Raw genomic sequence first — 21,370 nt, 5'->3', positions numbered from 1 at the left:
AACCTTACCAATTCACTGAAAAACCAGAAGTTCAAAGGGTGTTATAATTAGGTGAAAATGTCAGTTAAAACAAAACCACTGAAATTCACCAGTTTTTCCCTAAAGTTACATAGTCATCTCCTGTAACTATGACTCACACCCTAGTCATGCACTGCTAATTAACCCACATATTCCATCACTCATGACATGACCTGGTGGTTCTTAACCTGTGGCCTCGGAGGACCCCTGGGGTTCTGCGAAGCCTACTGTGTGGGTCTGTGACAGCTCTAAAAATTAAATAACATCAACAAATTTATAAAGTATATGCAAATAAAAAAGCAAAACATAAAATTAGAAAATGTAAAACATTCTGTTAATGTAAAGAAATTTGTAATTGGGAGCTAAAAATTAAGTCAGTGTTCCAAGACTGATTTTTGGGAGCAGTACAAGTGCATCAATATAATATGCATGATGTGTTGCCTCAATTGAATTTAGAAAAGCTCCAACCTTCCCATTGAAATTGATTTGTTTTTAGCATTTGTTTGTGTATTAAATAAAATATTTAGCCTTTGTGTATTTGTTTGATGAATGCTTGTTTATTTTTTATTTAATTTTTTTGCAGTTTAAATCATCAAAAATACTTAGTCCAGGGTCCCTGGGATAAGATCATGACTCAGTGGGGACTGCTGTTTTCAATAATGATTCAATGGGGGTCCAGGCGATCCAGTAATGATTTGGTGGGGGTTAAACGGAGGTCAAAATGTTAAGAACCACATTGATAACATAACATGGCAGCAACATCCGAAATGCCATCATTGCTAACAAGACTGTGTATGGTATTCAAGCATTCCATCAATCACTTTTGTATACTTCAGTGTGTCACGCTAAGGAGGATGGGTATGCCCAGATGCCGGGCCTGGGCACACTGTGTCACTGGGACCAAGTAATAATTGGCCGATGAACACCAAACAGCTTAAACAGGGCAAAACCAGTCAACAGGGTCAAAACTAATTTGCCTATTGCTTGGTCCAAACTGAAGAGGCATGGTGTGAAAATAACAGAGATTCGAGTAATTACCATTGGCTGAGATTTATTCAAGCACTCAATCCATCACTTTTTGTGTACTTTGGTGTGTCACCCTAAGTGGGACGAGTATGCCCAGAAGTGGGTCCTGTACACACTGTTTCATTGGCATCAAGCTACACCTGGCTATTGTGTCCTAATCAGGGAGAAACTGGTCCTATGCTGCCTGTGTTCTGGTGCAAGGAGGACCTGACCTGTCAGTTTAGGCTGGACTATTTCCATTGGGGCAGGTTCAAAGCTGATTTGCATATGGCTGGGTCCAAATCGTGGTAGCATGGTGTGCAAAATACTGATGGGCTGGGATGTGACCCTAAGAAATTATCAGTGGCTGAGAATAATTCATGCATTCCATCCATCACTTTTTGAATACTTCAGTGTGTCACTGGGACCAAGCTTTCCGTGGTTGATAGCCTTAATCAGGAAGAAAACCATCCTAGGTTGTATTCTGGTTCAGGGACGACCTGGCCCGGTAGTTCGGGCTTGACTGTTACCATTGGAGCAGTGTCAAGAGTGATTTTATTTAAGTATTCCATCCATCACTTTTAGTATACTTGATGTGTAGCTGTTAGACCTGCTTACCTGCTTGCCCCCAATTTTGCTAAATTCGTACTTGTTGGCCTTAGGACTCTGTGTACTTTTCCTAAAACACGATTTGTTTGGTATATAACTAATTGACATATTTAATTTACTTATATGTCCTTTGTAAAGTGCACTACATGTGCCCAGGGCCTGGAGATCACTGGAGGCCACTGCTACTAGTGGGCCTGGAGCACTGATTGTGCCACCTGCTTAAGTAGAACTTTAAAACATGAACTTCTCTTTTACTACATATAAGTCACCCGTAAGGTAGACCCTAGGTAGCCATAGGGCAGGGAGCTGTACATACGAGGAAGGACATGTACTTTTAAATTTTACGTCTCCGGGTAGTGAAGAACTCCCAAATTTGGTTTTCACTACTATGAGGCCTACCCCTCCCATAGTGTAACATTGGGTATTCCTTATTACATTTAATAAACTGTAATGCCGAATTGGGAGGACTTAGGTCTGTCATGTTTACTGCCTATGTAACTGTAATGATAAATCCTCTTTAATGGTAAAGTCAGATTTACTGTTACAGTTTTGAAAAAAAAGGCCACTTTTAGAAAGTTAAACAACAAAAGAAGGGTTTCTTTTAGAAAGTTGTCATTTTCCTGTTCTTAGTCTTCTGTGCCTGCAGCCTGTATCCAACCTACATCTGAGTGGATGGAAGCTGGGCTTTGTAAATTCACTCTAGACAGCCACACACAAAAGGAGCTTAGGTGTGACCTGATGGGCATCCACATCCTGATGGGCCGTCCACATTCTGATGGGCCATCATAGCCAGGATGGGAGGGAGGAGCTGACCAAAGCCTCACACTTGCATCTGAATAGGCTGTGTCCTCTCCCTACACAAAGGACTGATTAACCCGCTCCAGTAACTCCAGAGCCAGGTCAGGAAGGGAGGTCCTCTGTCCCCTTCAAAGCCCTTCTCCGAGGTCTCCTCCACTTCAAAGGCACCACTGGGTATAAGACCTGGACCTCTGACCCTATCAAGTCAGTACACTTCTGACTTGGCAGGAAGAAGAACTGCTGTGCTGATGAATGCCTGGCACTCTGCTGGACTGCTGCTCTGGAAGAATTGCTGTTTTGCTGTGCTGACCTGCTGGCCTCCTAGCCTGAGCGAGAAGGAATGGACCCACATCATTTGATCCCAACACCCAGGGTTACTCCAAGGGCTAGTTGACTGGCCTCCTGTTTTGTGAAGTCTCAGGGACATAAAAGACTTCCAACGCACCTGCCACAGCACCTGGACTCCGACATCTGTTAGTCCTGCCCTGCCAGGTGGTGCTTACCCAGTCAGGACCCTTGGAAGTGGGTATAAAGTGCTGCTCCACCAAGAATCCACCAGAACTGGTGCATATCCATCGATGCCAATGTATCACCACTGGTGCAAGGTTCACGTGTAGCGCATCGCTTCACCTCCATTTCCGACTTTGCATTGCATGGAACTGATGCACTGCCTCCATCTTAAGGATTGACAATGGCACATCACCTCCCCTGCTCCTCACATGTCCTTCGATGTCAACACAAACAAGGTACTTTGCAGAGGGCCAAAGGTGATCCCTGTACCCGACCCGCTCTCCATTGCAGTCGCCTTGAACTTTCAGATATGACCCGGTCTACCGTGACCAGATAGCCAGGGTTAGTGCTTTATGATTTTGAGCACTGTATTTCAGTCTACATTTTTAAAATACATAGCTCTGGTTCTACTAAAAAGATTTTTGTCATTTTGGTCTTGTTTTATGCACTAAATTAAGCTCTATTTTTTTTTAACCAGGTGTAGTATCTTCTTGTGTGGTGTCTTCACTGTTTTACTGTTTCAAGTAATGCACAAATACTTTACTTTACAAACTGCCTCTTAAATTAAGTCTGATTGCTCTGTGCCAAGCAACCGGGGGTGAGCACAGGTTAATTTAGGGTGTTTTTGTGACTTGCCCTGACTAGGAATGAATGAATACTTTTATTGCGTGATTAATTAAAATCATTGCAGTTCCTTCTGAGTATGTACCACAGTAACAGTAAAAACAGAAATACATTTATGCAGACAATAGACTGCAGTACTTTCATACACATTCTATGTTTGCATTACATGATTACGGGTACATGTAGGTGCATAGAAACACTTTAGCAAAGAAATAAAATATTATAAAAAAATTATCCATTATGTGTAAACGCAGAAAAAAATTACTAATCTAAAGTACTGACTGAGTAATAGGATATATGCTTTTAAGTAAAGTAAAATACATTGTTCAACGTGAAATTTCATTAAAACTTTCATAGAACTAATATCGGAGACGACTCTACTAAAAAAAAGAAAACTGATTGGGGGACTTAAAAAGTGCATAAAAATTGTATAGAGTGCAAAACCTGCATATTTTTGGGCGAGATGGGCGGGCACATCCAGTAGCAGTTCAACACAGTGCAATTAAAGTGGTGAAGTATGAGTGTTCCCTCATATGGATGAACGAGTTGAGCAAAATAAAGTGCAACTGTCCTCGATGAACTGCATTAAAGCTTTCTATCATTAGCGTCAGAGACAGCTTTCTAAGGGAATGAGTCAAGTGGCGTTAAGGTGTGCAAAGGGCAAAGAAAAAAGTATGAGGTCTGCAGGTCACTAAGCAAGTTGGTTGACACCTCTCTGGTAAATGGTTCTTACTGTGGAGCGTGAGGCAGCTCACATTCAACTAGAACATACCTGATTATATTTGTGCTGTGTCGACTTTAAAGCAGCCTTCAACTGTGTACCTTGTAGCAATCTGTGGGCATAATTACAGCAATGGGGGCTGCTCTTAACCATTTTAAACGCTATTAGATTACTGTACTCCGATACATGGGTGAAGGTTAAAGTTGGAGATGGTTAGTATTATCCAGGGATGTCAAAACAACAGTTGGTGTAAAACAAGGCTGCGTTTTAGCACCAATTCTCCTTAATCTTTATATCGCAGACCTTTCTACAAGGCTAAACAGCCTGTCTGCCCAGCCACCCACCCTCAGGGGTTATCAATTATCCAACTTGCTATATGCAGATAAACTGCTGTGCTTAGCAATTCCAGAATAGGGATGCAAAAATTGATGAACAATCTAGGAGGGTACACAAAAACAATTGAGTTGGAAATAAACCAGAATAAAACAAAAATGACTGTCCTCAACTGGAGACCTTCTAATCAACGTAAGTGGCATTAAAACGGAAAGATAATAGAGGAAGTGGTAAATAGGTATTTAGTGGTTAGGATAGACTCAAGAGGGAATTATGCATGTCACATGGAAGGGATAAAGAACAAGGCACAATCTCTCATTCATGTCTTTGGAATCCTAGCTAAGACCATCCGCAGGCATACCCTTAAATCTCTAACAGCAGTAATAAGAGCTAAATTATTGCCAATGCTCACTTGTGGTACTGAAATAATGAGGGGGATAGAGGAAGCACTCCTGGATAAAGTTTTGGTAAAATCATATGAGCAAGTTTTCCAGTTACCTAGATCGGCATCAATGGCCCAGGTTAGAATGGAAGACTCCCTAGTAAAGCAGTCTTTAGCTAGACCTGCGGCGTTTATCAAATGCTGTCATAAATTGAGGCATGCCCCAAAATAGACGTCAGCTAACTTAGTATGACAGGAAATTAACCTTAACAGGGGGCAACAGTAATTATAAAGAGTATTTGGAAAGAAGATTAAAGCAGTTGGATCTGGTTGATTTATGGGACCAGACCCTGTCTTGTTCAGCATTTAAGAAAGTTTTGAATAAATCAAGAAAATTGCATAGCTGGCTAGAAGATAGAGAGGAACTGGCCAAAAGGTCTCATGGTTGGTCAGTTCTTAAATCATATAAAACAAATAAAGAATCACAATTGGTGGCTGCACCCTCTTCTTTGAAAATTAAACAACACTTTCTAAGGCTAAGGCTAGGCGAGATGCCAACGCTAGACCTCATGCCTAAATGGAAGAATGAGTCACAAAAAGCCAATCAGGAATGCAGCTTATGCCACCTTGTGGTGGAAACATTAGAGCATGTGGTCTGCATTTGCCCAGCTTTGGCTATTCAAAGAAGAAAAATGTTGAAGAAAGAATTCAATAACTTAGGGATTAGAACATGTAGAGAAGCCCTAATTGAAACACTTGATTCTAGAATTGAAATACTGAATATTAGAGTGGTCATTTGTTTTTAATATCTTTACTTCTCTCACTGCCCCTTTAAGAACTTAGGGATTACAGCAACTGGATTACTAATAGAGCATAGTACCCCTCGAGACCTTAGGTCAGGATGTATATACCATGGGTTAGGATGTGCATATTGCTGTCAAGTTTTGATTATTTACCATCTAATCAGTACTCAGTCACCTGGCTGTAGGACTGTAACTCACTTTTCTTGGCCAACATGGTAACTGAATTAAGCTAGCAACTCTTAAATATCAAATGCCTTTTTGATACTCTGTTACTAAGAATCTACGGTTGCCCCCCAAAAAATGCCTAAAAACTTGATCTGAGGGCTGGCTCCTCCCATTATCACAGCAAAGTGAATAATGTTGAATGAGTTAACTCATGTTTTATAGCGATTTCACTACCCTTTGCATCCTCGGAAACAGCTTTATTGGAGATTAATAGGTTTGAAGGATGAATGGGGGTATTTATGTAACTATGGCCCTCATTAAGACAATGGCGGTAAATGCCGCCTACCACCGGGACGACAGCCGCCAAAAGACCTTTGCCGTTGCTAACATCCGTCCACCAAATTATGACCACAGCCGGATTTCTGCCACAAGAAGGGTGGAAGTCCAGCAGTGGCCATACTGGCGGATGGTGTTAAGGTGGCACTGCTACCACCAGCAGCGCCACGCCAGTAGACCCCGTATTATGAGAAATAAATACGGCCTGGCGGTTTTCAGCTGGCGGGTGCTGCTGATGGTAGCAGTTCACAGTCCCGTTCCATGCCGGAAGACCCCTTGGATGCAGGTAAGTTGGGTTTCCAACAGGGGAGCGGGTGGGGGTGTTGTGTGTGTGTGTGTGTGGGGTTGTGTGCATGAATGTGTGAGTGTGTGTATGAATGCAAATGTGTGTGTAGTGTTGTTTGCGTGAGTGCATGTGTGAGAATGCGCGAATGAATGAAAGTGTGAATGCGTGTCTGCGTGTCAGTGTGAATACGTGTATGGATGTGTGTGAGAAAGAATGGATGCATTTGTGAATAAATGCCTGTATGAATGTGTGAGTGCGTGTATGTATGCATGGTGAGTGTCTGTGAGTGTGCATGAATGGGGGAATTAGAAGAGGGGGTGTGGATGGAAGGGTGTGGGGGGTGTCTGGGGAGTGTTTGGGGGGTGAGCCTCCTACCAGTGACAGGGAAGGAGTTCCCTGTCACTGGTAGGGCCTCCCGCCATTGTTTTCATGGTGTTGCAAACGCTACGAAAACCATGGCAGTAGGCAGGGTCATGATGCCGCCGGCGGGACGATAGCGGCTGCCGGGCTGGAGATTCTTATGGCGGTCGGAATGGTAAATTGGCGGGTTGGCTGCAACACTACCACCACATTATCACCGACTGCCAGGCTCATAATAACCCCCTATGTGTTTTACCACGATTTTAATCATGTTTTATATTTGTAAACGGTCTTATTAGGGGTTAATGTGTTTTTAGCCCTGATTAAATCCTTCGTTATTTATTGTACTTATGCCTTGTGCTATTTTATGGCGATGGAATGTTTTATGGTTTTTATTAGCTAATAAAATAATAAATACATACAAACATACTGATTTAGAGGCCCTGTGGAGAAGGAAGCAGATCTTACTGGATACGAGGTTGGCTGAGATGATTTCACTAATGTACTTATCCTAATAAATATTTTGAGGTTATATCCTGTGCCTGCAGCTCGTCTACATAAAGATAACTTCATTTACGACACTGACAATTAAGGAGAACATTGTGGGTGAGGAAGGAGGAGGTAACCATTGCCCTTACCCTTTGAGAAGAAACTCTACACTAGATCATCTCAACATCCATCTAATCAGGCGAGGACTCATGTTCTGTACACCCGTGTTGTGAGAGGATAAAAAATCTTTGTTGGTACTCTATGTTTTATGTGTAAAACATATGCGCTTATATGTTTAATGACATTATCAACAAGTGAGAGCAACTACTTGTGAACGTCACACTGCTGGTAATCTCTTTGCATTTCAAGTGCAGCAGTGCTTCACATCTGATATGCTTTATGACATTATTATTGACTGCGAGCAACTCCGTGTGAACGTTACACTACAGAATATTTTTTAAATTGTGTGAGAGCAAGCTCAAGGAGGATTAACAGAACACAGAAGTCTTACCACATTCCAGTGGCATTGCACGTGTGGCAGTGTGCAACATCTTCAGTATTTCTCCTGCACTGTGGCATCCGCTGGGGTGCAAAGTGTTTGACATGCAAGGAGAAAATTTGTAAGCTCACGCACATGTGCCAGGATGCAAAGTGTTTGACTTGCATGGAGAAAATGTGTAAGCTTACACACATGAAAAACAAGCTCTACTGCCTTGTGAAGCACACATGCATGCGAGCGAACAGAAGGAAACAAGCCCTACTGACAGTGAAAAGTAATGTAGACTGATGCTATAGCGACCATTTTGTTTAGTTGGTCAGCAGCCAATTAGCCTACATGTAACTTGCGACGTTGTTACAGCGACAGGCATGCTTTAACATTACCGGTTGCCTTTAAGCGCACAGTGACAGGCACCCTTCGGATCTCGGTTTAACCTGTATTGGCACAGTAACAGGCTTGCTTTAACACTACCAGTTGCCTGTAAGTGCACAGCGACAGACATGCTTTGGATCTATTGGCACAGTTGACATATTTGCCTGCGTATGTACTGCAAAAGGCACGCTTTTAAGCACTGGAGTAAGACATCATCGATGACAGGCCCACGCCTGTGGAGTCTGTTGCCTATTGTGGTCAGTGATAGGCATACGTCAGAGGAATCTGTTGCGTAGGAATCTGAACAAACACACAGTGAAGTGCATATTTAAAGGCACACTGTAACAATAGGATAATCTTGTTGGTGTAGATTTCTCATTCATATCGGTTATACCAAACTTATGAAATATTATTCCTATATACTGTGCTCATAGTGATTATTCACTACATATTTTAACAAACATTTTGTTTATATTTGGGGGGAAAGTGGATACTATGCAGAAGGTAACAGCACCACCATTCTTTCTATCAGTACCTGGAGATACAGTCATAAAATGGAACAAATGGAAAAAAGTTTTTGAAGGATACTCCATAGTTTGCGGAGCGACTCTGCCTTACTGTTGCATTGTCTATGCCAGAAGGGCAGGAAGCCTTTGCTCATCTTCCTCCTTTGATTGTGAGTGCAGCAAAAGGTTTAAGTGAATATGAGTTATGTATAAAAAATTGGATAACGATTACTTACCAGAACTTAGCACCACATTGGAGAGATATCACTTTGGTCGTAGAATTCAGAGAGAGGGAGAGTCAGTAGAAAATTAAGTCACTGACTTAAGAAAACTGACATCCTTGTGCAAATACATGGGGCCTATAGAACAACGTATAAGGGACCAGTTCATGCTTAGATTTAGCATTGAGAAGGTCAAAGATGAGCTCTGGCAGAAAGATGAACCTACGATCGAAGACGTTTTGATAATAGCAAAAAAATGTGTCATTCTATGAAGTGCGTAGATATTATAAAGAAGGAATCAAAAGAAGATGTTAGTGTGGGAAAGCAAAAACAAAAACACAGGAGACAAATGAACAAAGGGGTAGTGGTAGATAAGTATCCCATTCCCAATATCGCTGTTATGCGAACTTCTTTAAGAAGGGCCAAAATGTTCTTGTCGATCAACTTAAAACCAGCTTACCATCAAATTGAGCTGAATGAGAAATCCAAGGACATGACAGCTTTTGTAACACCTTTCGGCACATTCATATATAAGAGAATGCCTTTTGAATTGGTGTCAGCTGCCTCAGTTTTCCAAAGAGCAAAGGAAAGAATACTGAATTGTTTGGAAGGCATTAGGGTACTAAGATTATGTGCTCATTTATGGGTCAAATGTGGTTGATCATGAGAACAGAGCAAGATTGGTATTCAGGAAGCTACAAGATGTGAACTTGACAATAAAAGGTGGAAAGTGTAAATGTAGGCAAAAATGCATAGAATATTTAGGGCATTACATTTCTGATATGGGCATAAAACCGAAAGCATCTTTAGTGGATGCAATCAATGGGCTAGCATCACCACAGAATAAAGAGGAGCAACTTATGTTTTTAGGGATGGCTGCATATTGTAAGTTCATCTCAATCTTTGCCATGAAGAGTGTAAAAATAAAACGTTTGTTAAGAAAATGAGTAGACTTTAACTGGGACCATGAGTGTGACAATGAGTCTAAATTAATAATGAAAGAACTAAGTGCTGCTCCGAAGTTGAGCAGTTTTGATCCTAACATGAAATCTACCTTAATTACAGATGCAAGTGTCAAGGGATTAGGAGCAATTGTAATGCAAGGTGAAGGGAGTAGAATCCAGACATTCATTTTCCCGTCAAGGAGTTTTAAAGGGCCAGAATTATTCTCAGTAATTGTGGGGGAAGCCCTGGCAATTGTTTGGGCTGTCAAGAAAATAAGAACATTTATTTGGGGTTGAGGGGGAATGAGGCTGCATCAGGGAGAATTATTACATGGGTAGTAGCTTTGCAGCAATATAGCTTGTCAGTAAAGTACATTCCAGGGGCCAGAAATGTGGTGGCTGACGCATTGTCTCTATTGGTAGATAGTGCAGTGAGTAAAGAAAGGGTAGATGATCATGAAGAAGAAGATGAAACAGTGTGTGCTGCAGACAAAATTGTGATTTTAGAAGAGGATTGTATTCCAAACAGTATTTAAGTTGTTGAAGGTAGATTGGCTCATGAAAGTCAGGGAAGACAAGGAAAGTCGAAATTTAAAAGAGGAGTTATCAGAGAGTCAAGGCTTTTTATTTAGAGGAACAAGGTTGGTTCCACCAGTAACGTTTAGGAAGTTTCTCATAAAGCTGGAACATGAGGGACATCAAGGAATCTCAAAAACTAAAGAGTGATTAGAAACAATCTATTTGTGGCCTGGAATGGATATTGAGACAGAAAGGTTAATAAGAGAGTGTGTGCAGTGCATGACAAGCAACAAAATACTTAAACCTTGGGTACAAGCATTGGTAGTGCTAAGTTTGCAGAGGGGTTCTTGGAAGGAAGTGTCTTTAGATATCCTTGGTCCCATCCACTCAAAAACAGAATCCACTTATGTGACAGTACTGATGGATTTATTTTGGAGACACCCTAAAGTGACATTTAGGCAAGGGGAAGAAATCAGACATGTGGTGGTATACCAGAGAGAATACTTATAAGCAGGGAAGGTATTCCAGGCACTCTACTCACATAAAATGGAGTACAATTACTCTCAAAGGAAACAGAAGAGTTTTTAAGAGAGAAGGGGATTAGTCATAAAAACACACTTTTTACCACCATAAAAAAAAATGATGTTGTAAACAATTTAACAGAATACTTAAAGAAACCATAAGAATGGTCAAGGACAATGAGCGGGCCTGGAAGGTGGATGTGACAAAGAAGTCTCCCTTTGAGTTGTTCAGGAAAAGGAAACCTGGCTGTGTCATGACACCACTATGGGTCAATAAGAAGTGTAAGGACAAGAGTGGGATTGTGGAGACGAAGGAGAAGGAGATCAATGAGGAGACTGAAAAGCAAAAGATGTTGGGAATAAAATAGTGAGAGGAAAAGACATTTTGATGCTAGAAAGGCAGTAAAAGTTACTACAGTGCATGTTGCAGATTGGGTGAGAATCAGGTTGCCGATTGGGAGATTCCAGCTTTCTGATCCCATACAAGTAGTGACACTTTTTTGAGAATTGTAAAAACAGCAATTTTCAGAGTTTGGAATCTTAGCAGAGTTGTAGTAGTAATACAAGGTAAAGAGGAAGAAAATGAGAGGATGCACACAAATAAGAAATTAACAATAAAAATGAGTGCGAAAAGAAGGGAAATGGTGAAAGAAATGATTAAAAGAGGGAGAGGAAAGAAGGAAACATGAGAAGCTGAACAGTAAAATGAAAGGTGAGAAGTTCTTGGAGGGTTTTGTTAAGTGAGGCCACGTGGTGGGGAGGACGCATACATTTAAAGAGAAAAAACAGTATGGTAATGTAAGAAAGCTGCATTACTAAATGTTATGTATAGCCTGGCGTATGTATTGTGGCTAGTCCACATGTTAACATTGTAAGTTAGTAGTCGGCTTAGGTATTTGATGCAATTTTGTTTATCATAATTTTGTTATTTCTATAAACATGCTTGATTTATAAGAGGAGGAGCTGAGTGGTAAAGGGTTCTTACTGTGGAGTGTGAGGCAGCTTACATTCCACTAGAACATACTGATGTAGAGGTTCTGTGGAGAATGTTAGGAAGCAGATCTTACTGGACACAGAGCAGGAGAGGATACCTGAGATGTTTTCACCAATGTACTTATCTTAATAAATATCTCGCGATTATACCCTCTGTCTGCAACTCACCTTTGTCTGCAACTCTTCTATTTAAAGATTAATTTGGTTTACAACAACCCACCTGCCAGGGGTTTCCCTCATGTGGCTAAGCAAGAGGAACAGAGCAAAATGCAAAGACCAACGTGAAGTTTCATTGACACTTTTGTGTTGTTAACATCAGAGACAACCACTCTAAGGATCTAAATTGAGTGATGTATGATGTGCAGTAAAGAAGGAGTCTACGTGCTTCTTACCAACATGAGTGACATGAACATCAAAGACAATCACTCCAAGGAACTAAGTAAGCGACTTAGAATGTGCAAAAAGCAGAATAAATCTGCATGCTTCTTAGCAACATGTGTGACAACACCTGCCAGCTGTTTACCGCTGTGCAATTAGTGAGATAAAGTACCAGGTCACTGTCATATGGCTGTGCGAGTTGTCATAATTCCTGCCGATTGGTGTAAGACTAATGTCACAAACATTGTAACTAGACATTGTAATAGACACAATAGTCCGTACTTTTTGGGCAGGATGAGGGAACAATACCATCCATCTTCACTATGGAGACCTGCGAAGTAAGGTGCTGTGTCTGTGCTGTAATTCGCATACTAGGTGGCAGAAATTTTCTGAATCTTTATTCTTTATTGACACAATGCCACCTTGCTTTTTTTAGGGCCGTTGTTGCCGCCTGCATGAATTTGCCAAACTCTGACATACCGAGGGGCCCATGCAAGAGAAGAGCACCTCCACTGCTTCCACACATGTCCATGTCCCCTTTGACAGAAAAATAGATTTTAGAAATTTCCTGTCGTATTTGTAGCACTGCTGGACAAATGAATATAAGATGCAATAGAAACTCCTTTCTGTAATTGCATACTCTGAAGCCTATGATATTTGACAGCGATTTCCAGTTGGGATTTAGGTATTTTATCTGCAAAGGCACCAGCATCACCCATAGGATCTCTTTCAGACATTTTCCTCCAGTGCCTGACTTGAAAATTGCTGTATTTTGCAGTCATGGCTCGCGCAAAGCAGAAGGGGTGGGGTGAGGGAGCGGGGGATTAAATACAAATTAATAAAAAAAAAAATTTAAATGCTTACCTCCACTGCCGCTCCATCCGCTCCTCCCACTCCTCTGCAGGCACAGGCTCCCAGCCTGCCCTGTGCTAATGCTGACACTGCTCAGAGTAGCATCAAGATTGGCTGGGAGCACCCAGCCAGGGCGCTCCCAGGTAGTCTGGGAGCCTGTGCAGGATCTCTCCAGCCCAGAAACTGTGTTGCCCAGCTGGAAAGACCCTACTGCGCATGTGTGTTTGGCCGGCTTGAGGCGGCCGGCCAAACACACATGCACTCTGAGAGGGAGTGCTAAGAACTCCTCTTCATTGCTCTTCACCCCACTACCCCTGCCAAGCAGAAACCTATTTTCTAACAGTCACCCTTAGCAGGACAGGTATGCCCAGAAGTGGGTCTCATGCACACTGTGTGACTGGCACCAAGCTATACCAGGCTGGTGAGCCCTAATCAAGGTGAAAATGTGCTAGATTGATTGATTTCTGGTTCAGAGGTCTTGGACTGTCAGTTTGAGCTGAACTGTTCCCATTGGTGCAGGGTCAAGACTGATTTGCATATGGCTGTGTCCAAACTGAAGATGCACGGTGTGCAAAATAATGATAAATTAGGATGCAGCCCGAGTAATTACCAGTGGTGGTATATTTAAACATTCCATCCATCACTTTTGGTATACTTTAGTGTGTCGCCCTAAGCAGGGCAGACATGACCAGATGTGGGTTCCATGCACACTGTGTGACTGGGCCAGGCTATACCTTGTTGATAAGCCCTAATTAGGGTGAAACCGGACATAGGTTGCTTGTGTTCAACTTCAAGGAGGGCTAGGCCTAGCAGTTAGGACTAGTCTGTTGCCACTGTAGCAATGTCAAGACTGATTTGCATATGGCTAGGACCACACTGGGGTGGCATGGTGTGTAAATTAATGTTGGAGTAGGATGAAGCCCGGAGCAATTACCAGTGGCTGAGATGAATTCAAGCATTTACTCTATCACTTTTTGTATACTTCAGGTATATGTTTTGCTAGCATTAGACGTCTGAGTGCTTTACTCCTGTTAAACAGGGCAGCAATCTGATTGGCAAAAAGAAAGGCTAAGTGCCTATGAAAGAATTTTGACAGTTTTTGTCCAAATTAATCTATTATTTATCACACTCATAAAGAGAAGTTAACTCAATGGAACCAGCTATCAATCAGGATAAGGGGGAAAACATATAAAAAGGGACTGCGTCGAAAGGTGAAATAAAATGTCTTGCTTTCTGAGCCAGGGCACAGGAAGAGTCTTGAAAGCAAGTGCTGAGCTCGGGTTTGAATCTCATTGAAGAGCAAATGAAAAGAATGGCTGGAAGCAGGGGAAAATGATTTCCAATTACTTTGTTCAAAGGAAAAAGCAAGTCAAATCTGTGCTCCTCTGCACTTGCTCAGTGCTTCCAAGAAAGTAGCTTTGAAGTCGATGCCTATGAGAGATTTTATTTTCCTAACTTCATATTTGTAGTAGAGTTTCAGTTACTCAGGGGGGATCTATGGTTCTAATAAACTATAGAAACATAATTGCTACTTTCATGAATGAGCTATCTATTAGGACCATGGCTTTGTTGTCCTTAGATAAATACAATGTTTTTTTGATAAATTAGAAATTGCAGGTTCTTCTTCTGAGCCTCTTCTGAACTGCCCCCAGATAGTTACCTTAACGGACTATTTAAAAATAAAGACCACACCTGACTGCTTGTGGGAGTAAAACCTCTTATAGAAAGGAACTTCAGCAATTTGTACGTTTACATATGTACTACACCTCTCTTTAAGCATGGCTTTTTTTTGCACCAGCCATGTTGTGGTTTGTGCTTAATTTAGTCGAAAATCACTTTAATTTTGCATGGACTTCTCTCTTGTCAGTAAACAGTGGGCCTAATTTACGGTTTGACATCGGGCAGCACCACAAGCCTTGTTGCTGTGCTGGCCTGTGACAAAACAACAGGGCAGGAATGCACTATATCTACAATATAAGGGGCATTCCTGTCCTTTTCCCCTGTGCTGGTGCACAAACTGCTGTCATGCGCCAATGCAAGCACCCTTGCACAATGGTGCAAGGGTGCCTATGTTGTGGGGATGATTGTTTTAGCACAGGAAGGGACAGCTCCTGCACAACAACAATCACAAGTGGTGTTTTCCTCTTTCTATGTCTGCTGTAAATGCACCACACATAGAAAGAGGAAGAAATAGGGAGAAATAAAGATATTTCTCACTGTTGTGTCACCCTTACACCATCCCAAAGCATCAAAATCCAAGGATGTTGTGTGTGAACACCCATGCAACACCCATGGAAACACCTCCTTGATGCAAAGTAAGGCAACACAGTGACTTGAGCTGCGTTCCCTAACTCCAAATGTACAAGGCAATGAAAAAGCCACACAAAGTGGCTTTGCGTGGCCTTGTAGATACGGGTCAGCAGCCTGCCCGCCAGTGTGTCACTTTTGTGATACACCGGTGGGCAGGCTGCTTACAAATAAGCCCCAGGGAGTTTCTCAACCCATCCCAAATAATATATTTGAAATACTAGTGGCCCATGGACTCATACTTTTTCAGAGTAGGGACAATGAGTACTGAAATACTCTCAGATTACTCTCTTGCCATCAGTGGGATTAGACAAAACGTATCTCTCATGTTGGCCCATAGAGCACCTCAGTTCACGCCACCAGGATTCTTTAATTTGTGTATAGTAGAAATGTATTGTTACTTGCTATTTGATAAAATGAAACTCATTCAATACATATACCGGTTTCAATTATTTTGGCCCTGATTGCAGAACGATTGACAATCTTGATACTTTGAGAAGTACCAGTGATTTGTCAGAGAATAATTAAAAAATATTCAAGTGCTCCAGTTTACAGTGCAAGAATCTACTAACACTGGAGTAATGCTTGCAGTTTGGGTAACCTTCTGTGATTACAGAGGCCCTCAAACAAAGCCACGGACGCCACAAATATCATACCAATATTGAGAATGTGAACATATGAAGAGGAATAAACTATATTAATTCCATTATCACCAGAAAATATGCATCCTTCTCCTAACTAAATGAATCAAGCACACAAGCTAGAACATACTTCTTGTCTGAATCTATGGCATATACTCTATTTAAATTATACTTCAATCTCTCCATAGGCAATATGACTTTGCCTATTAGACACAAGGCTCCTTATATTTGGAGGAGCTGGGACGTTTCCCCCCAGTAGAATGAAAACACCACTTTTCAAAGGCAGGCAAATATGAAACAATGTTAAAAGAGCTTTATGCTGTTTAGTTTACATCTACAGTAGCATAACAAGTGAGTGTCCTCCAGGAGACTAATGTTCATATGCATACTTAACAGACTAGACAAGTTTTTACATCCCTGCAGGGGTATACATTTACTGTTCTAAAACAGAGACTTTCTTATATATTGCTATCAATCATCATCTTCGTCATCATCATCAAGCTTATTTAGTAGCACTATATATATGAAGGTCTTAAGGGTTGATGTAGAAAGCCAAGAAAAGTCAGGTCTTCAGTACTTTCCTAAAAGTAAAGGTCCTAACGACAAAGCTGGGTAAACCTTCTCTGTACTGAATATACATAGGCTGATTAAATACCCCGTTCAATTAGTTCTCAGAAGGTAAGAAGTCTATTTTTAAGGTAGAATAGGACAGATCTAGGGTGGGCATGGATATCCTAACATTGGTTGAGACTCCCAATGATTTAAACGTGTCTCTCATCAGAATAATTGAGAGGCCCACCTGAAATTGTCACTATGTCCCTGTCTCCTTTAAATTTGCTATTTGCAGGGAGTAAGTACTTAGTTGTGGTGTCACTGAGACGACATAGCCAAATGTCAAGAATACACAGTTGTATCAGGCTGAAAATGTATGTGTATTTCGCACTGATCCTCTTTCAGGTCTTTGGTTAGATGAAACACTTTTTGGAGTCCTCAGCATAGTTATGACGCAGGACCATTTCTGTGTTGAGAAGGTAATGAAGCGGCCATAAAAAAAATTAAAAATTATGAGACAAAAGGCATGATCACTGGAGTACTGTAGACTTCCCCTACTCAGAGACTGGCAGATCTCTCATTCAGAAATGTTTCAAACCAGTAGCTAGCTTTTATTTGGGGTGGGGGATCAACTATAACTACCTACTGGCAACCATAGGATATATTATATATATATATATATATATATATATATATATATATATATATATATATATATTTACCCAGTTGAAGGCGTCATGCCGAAATGCATCAGCTGTGATTAGTTTCATGTTTGCGGTGCCAAAATAAAAACTATTTTCTTTAAAAAAAAGCTGAATTGAACAAACCTCTGATGGTGCCTCTGGTTTCTGGGTGCAAAGGAGACCGAGTAGTGGATATATATATATCCTACCGGCGGTCGCCAGTAGGTAGCTAAAGTCAGGACCATGATTCCGTTGAAAAAGCATTTCTTTAATTGCCCACTTCTTTGGCACTGTTTGACGAACCTTTATGAAATTTTCCCCAAAAATTGTTCCCAAGAATCTTGTTATACATGGGAAGTTTTGGGGTGATCTGCCAAGTGGGGGCCGAGTAAAAGGAGGGGGGGAAAAAAAAGTGCATTTCCCATTATAATTTCCATAGGAATTTTAGAAACAACTACAGCTTAAACTGTTGTATGAAATTTGGCAGGACGGTAGATCTTGGTCCAGAAAGAGCGCTTTTCATTATTTGGTGTAAATCCATTCAGTAGTTTTTGAGATAGTTAAAGACAAAGAAATATAGATATCTAGAGGCACAAAGGATTTGTGAATAATAGGCTCATGAGGAGATCTGAAGAGCTCTGATTGGCTGCCAACACTTCAGCCAGGAAGTGTTAGCAGCCATCTTGGGACTCAGCTTCAGCCAGGCCCCAGAAAAAAAGATTTAAAAAAAGAAAAGGGGCCAGGGGAGGGATACCTTGACCCCTTAGAGCGGTACTGGGGTCCCAGAGAAACCCCCGCCAGGGTAAAAAAGCAATTAAAAAACTAAATGCTGCAAATTTGTAACAAATTTGCAAATTTGCTGCAAGAAACAAATGCGGTCTCCCACGCTTGTTTTACTAAAGCCCCCATATAAGCCAGGTCCCGGGGCATATACAGAATAAAAGAGGGGGGTGCACATGGACCCCTTCCCAGGCTTTTTTAAGCTCTGGGGACCACCACCACCCCATGAAATAAACACGGGGCACACGACTACCCTGCAGCCTGGGGACCGGCACCTCCTAGGGTCACATGATGAAATAAATGTGAGGGGGCAGCATGGCCCCTGTAGCCCTGGGGACCCCTACCTCCCCAGGGCACATAATAAAATAAATGCGGGGAGCACACAGCTCCCCCCACAGTCCCGGGGACCACCACCTCCCTGGGGATCATGATATAGTTAACGCGGGGGCCTACCTGGCCCCCCGTGAATGCCCGGGGACTACCACCTCCCTGGGGCACACAGTGACTGCTTTCCCTGGGTTCTCAGGCCCGTTGTGTGTGTTCCTGCAGTCTGCTTGTTCCTCCTTCTCACTTGTTTCCCCGGGCTCTAAGCCCCTTCACGTGCATGCCTGCTGATTGTCTCGACCTCATTCTCACTGCTTTCCTCAGGCTCTCAACTCTGTTGCCTGCTGTCTGCCTGTCCCGCTTCTAAGTGCTTTCCCTGGACTCTCAGCCCCATTGTGTGCATGCCTGTGGCCGGCATTCCTGTGGTGGCTGATTCACTGCTTTCCCCGGGCTCTTAGCCCCATCATGTGCATGCCTGCTGCCTGTTTCTCCGTACTTCTCACTGCTTTCCCCAGGCTCTCAGCCCTGTTGTGTGCATGCCTGCTGCCTGCCTTTCTGTTATAAAGAAAAGGGTTCACTGCTTTCCCTGGTCTCTCAGCCTCATTGTGTGTCTGACTGCCTGCCCTTCTTCTCACTGCTTTCCTCAGGCACCCAGCCCCTTTGTGTGTGTGCCTGCTACCTGCCTGTCCCTCTTCTCACTGCTTTCCCTGGGCTCTCAACTGAATTGTGTGCGTGCCTCCTGCCTGACTCTCCCTCCTTCTCACTGCTTTCCACAGGCTCTCAGCCCACTGTGTGTGTGTTTCTGCTGCCTCCTTATCTATTATGAATGATTCACTGCTTTCCCCGGGCTCTCAGCCTCATTGTGTGCATGCCTGCAGCCTGCCTATCCCTCTTCCCTGCTTTCCCCGGGCACTAAGCCCCTTCATGTGCATGCCTGCTGCCTGCCTATTTCTCCTCATTGCTTTCCCCATGCTCTCAGCCCCATTGAATGCCTGCTGCCTGCCTGTTCCTTCTTCTCACTGCTTTCTCCATGCTCTCAGCCCCATTGTGTACCTGCTGCCTGCCTGTCCCTCCTTCTTACCTCTTTCCCTGGGCTCTCAGCCCCTTTGTATGTATGCCTGCTGCCTTCTTGTCCCTCCTTCTCACTGCTTTCCCCTGTTCTTCCATTCTGGCCATGGTGCTCATTTCACAGAAATTAAACCTCAACAGGAAACACTTACAAATGCGAATGTAGCAAGTGCTCCAGTTGAAGCTCCACTTTTGGCAAGGTGTGTTTACTCCATGATTCCATATTGAAAAATGATCTTGTAAAGAAATGGCTCCCTGTTGCAGTTACCCCCCACTTTTTGCCTGATACTGATGCTGACTTGACTGAGAAGAGTGCTGGGACCCTGCTAACCAGGCCCCAGCACCAGTGTTCCTTCACCTAAAATGTACCATTGTATCCACAATTGGCACACCCTGGCATTCAGATAAGTCCCTTGTAACTGGTACTTCTAGTACCAAGGGCCCTGATGCCAAGGAAGGTCTCTAAGGGCTGCAGCATGTCTTATGCCACCCTAGAGACCCCTCACTCAGCACAGACACACTGCTTACAAGCCTGTGTGTGCTAGTGAGAACAAAATGAGTAAGTCGACATGGCACTCCCCTCAGGGTGCCATGCCAGCCTCTCACTGCCTATGCAGTATAGGTAAGACACCCCTCTAGCAGGCCTTACAGCCCTAAGGCAGGGTGCACTATACCATAGGTGAGGGTACCAGTGCATGAGCACTGTGCCCCTACAGTGTCTAAACAAAACCTTAGACATTGTAAGTGCAGGGTAGCCATAAGAGTATATGGTCTGGGAGTCTGTTTTACACGAACTCCACAGCACCATAATGGCTACACTGAAAACTGGGAAGTTTGGTATCAAACTTCTCAGCACAATAAATGCACACTGGTGCCAGTGTACATTTTATTGCAAAACACACCCCAGAGGGCACCTTAGAGGTGCCCCCTGAAACTTAACCGACTGTCTGTGTAGGCTGACTAGTTCCAGCAGCCTGCCACACCAGAGACATGTTGCTGGCCCCATGGGGAGAGTGCCTTTGTCACTCTGAGGCCAGTAACAAAGCCTGCACTGGGTGGAGATGCTAACACCTCCCCCAGGCAGGAGCTGTGACACCTGGCGGTGAGCCTCAAAGGCTCACCCCTTTGTCACAGCCCAGCAGGGCACTCCAGCTTAGTGGAGTTGCCCGCCCCCTCCGGCCACAGCCCCCACTTTTGGCGGCAAGGCTGGAGGGAACAAAGAAAGCAACAAGGAGGAGTCACTGGCCAGTCAGGACAGCCCCTAAGGTGTCCTGAGCTGAGGTGACTCTAACTTTTAGAAATCCTCCATCTTGCAGATGGAGGATTCCCCCAATAGGGTTAGGATTGTGACCCCCTCCCCTTGGGAGGAGGCACAAAGAGGGTGTACCCACCCTCAGGGCTAGTAGCCATTGGCTACTAACCCCCCAGACCTAAACACGCCCTTAAATTTAGTATTTAAGGGCTACCCTGAACCCTAGAAAATTAGATTCCTGCAACTACAAGAAGAAGGACTGCCTAGCTGAAAAACCCCTGCAGAGGAAGACCAGAAGACGACAACTGCCTTGGCTCCAGAAACTCACCAGCCTGTCTCCTGCCTTCCAAAGATCCTGCTCCAGCGACGCCTTCCAAAGGGACCAGCGACCTCGACATCCTCTGAGGACTGCCCCTGCTTCGAAAAGACAAGAAACTCCCGAGGACAGCGGACCTGCTCCAAGAAAAGCTGCAACTTTGTTTCCAGCAGCTTTAAAGAACCCTGCAAGCTCCCCGCAAG

General features: G+C 43.1%; 1 protein-coding gene across 4 annotated transcripts in view; it reads right to left on the bottom strand.

The window, feature by feature from the left end:
• FAM81B (family with sequence similarity 81 member B) overlaps window positions 1-21,370 on the bottom strand; it is a 408,082-nt gene that overhangs the window by 181,116 nt on the left and 205,596 nt on the right. The window lies entirely within an intron of this gene.

This window comes from Pleurodeles waltl, chromosome 1_1 (assembly GCF_031143425.1).
Source record: "Pleurodeles waltl isolate 20211129_DDA chromosome 1_1, aPleWal1.hap1.20221129, whole genome shotgun sequence".
Taxonomy (NCBI): domain Eukaryota; kingdom Metazoa; phylum Chordata; class Amphibia; order Caudata; family Salamandridae; genus Pleurodeles; species Pleurodeles waltl.
The sequence above is the reverse complement of the archived record's forward strand: the minus strand, read 5'-3'. Positions and strand labels throughout refer to the sequence as shown.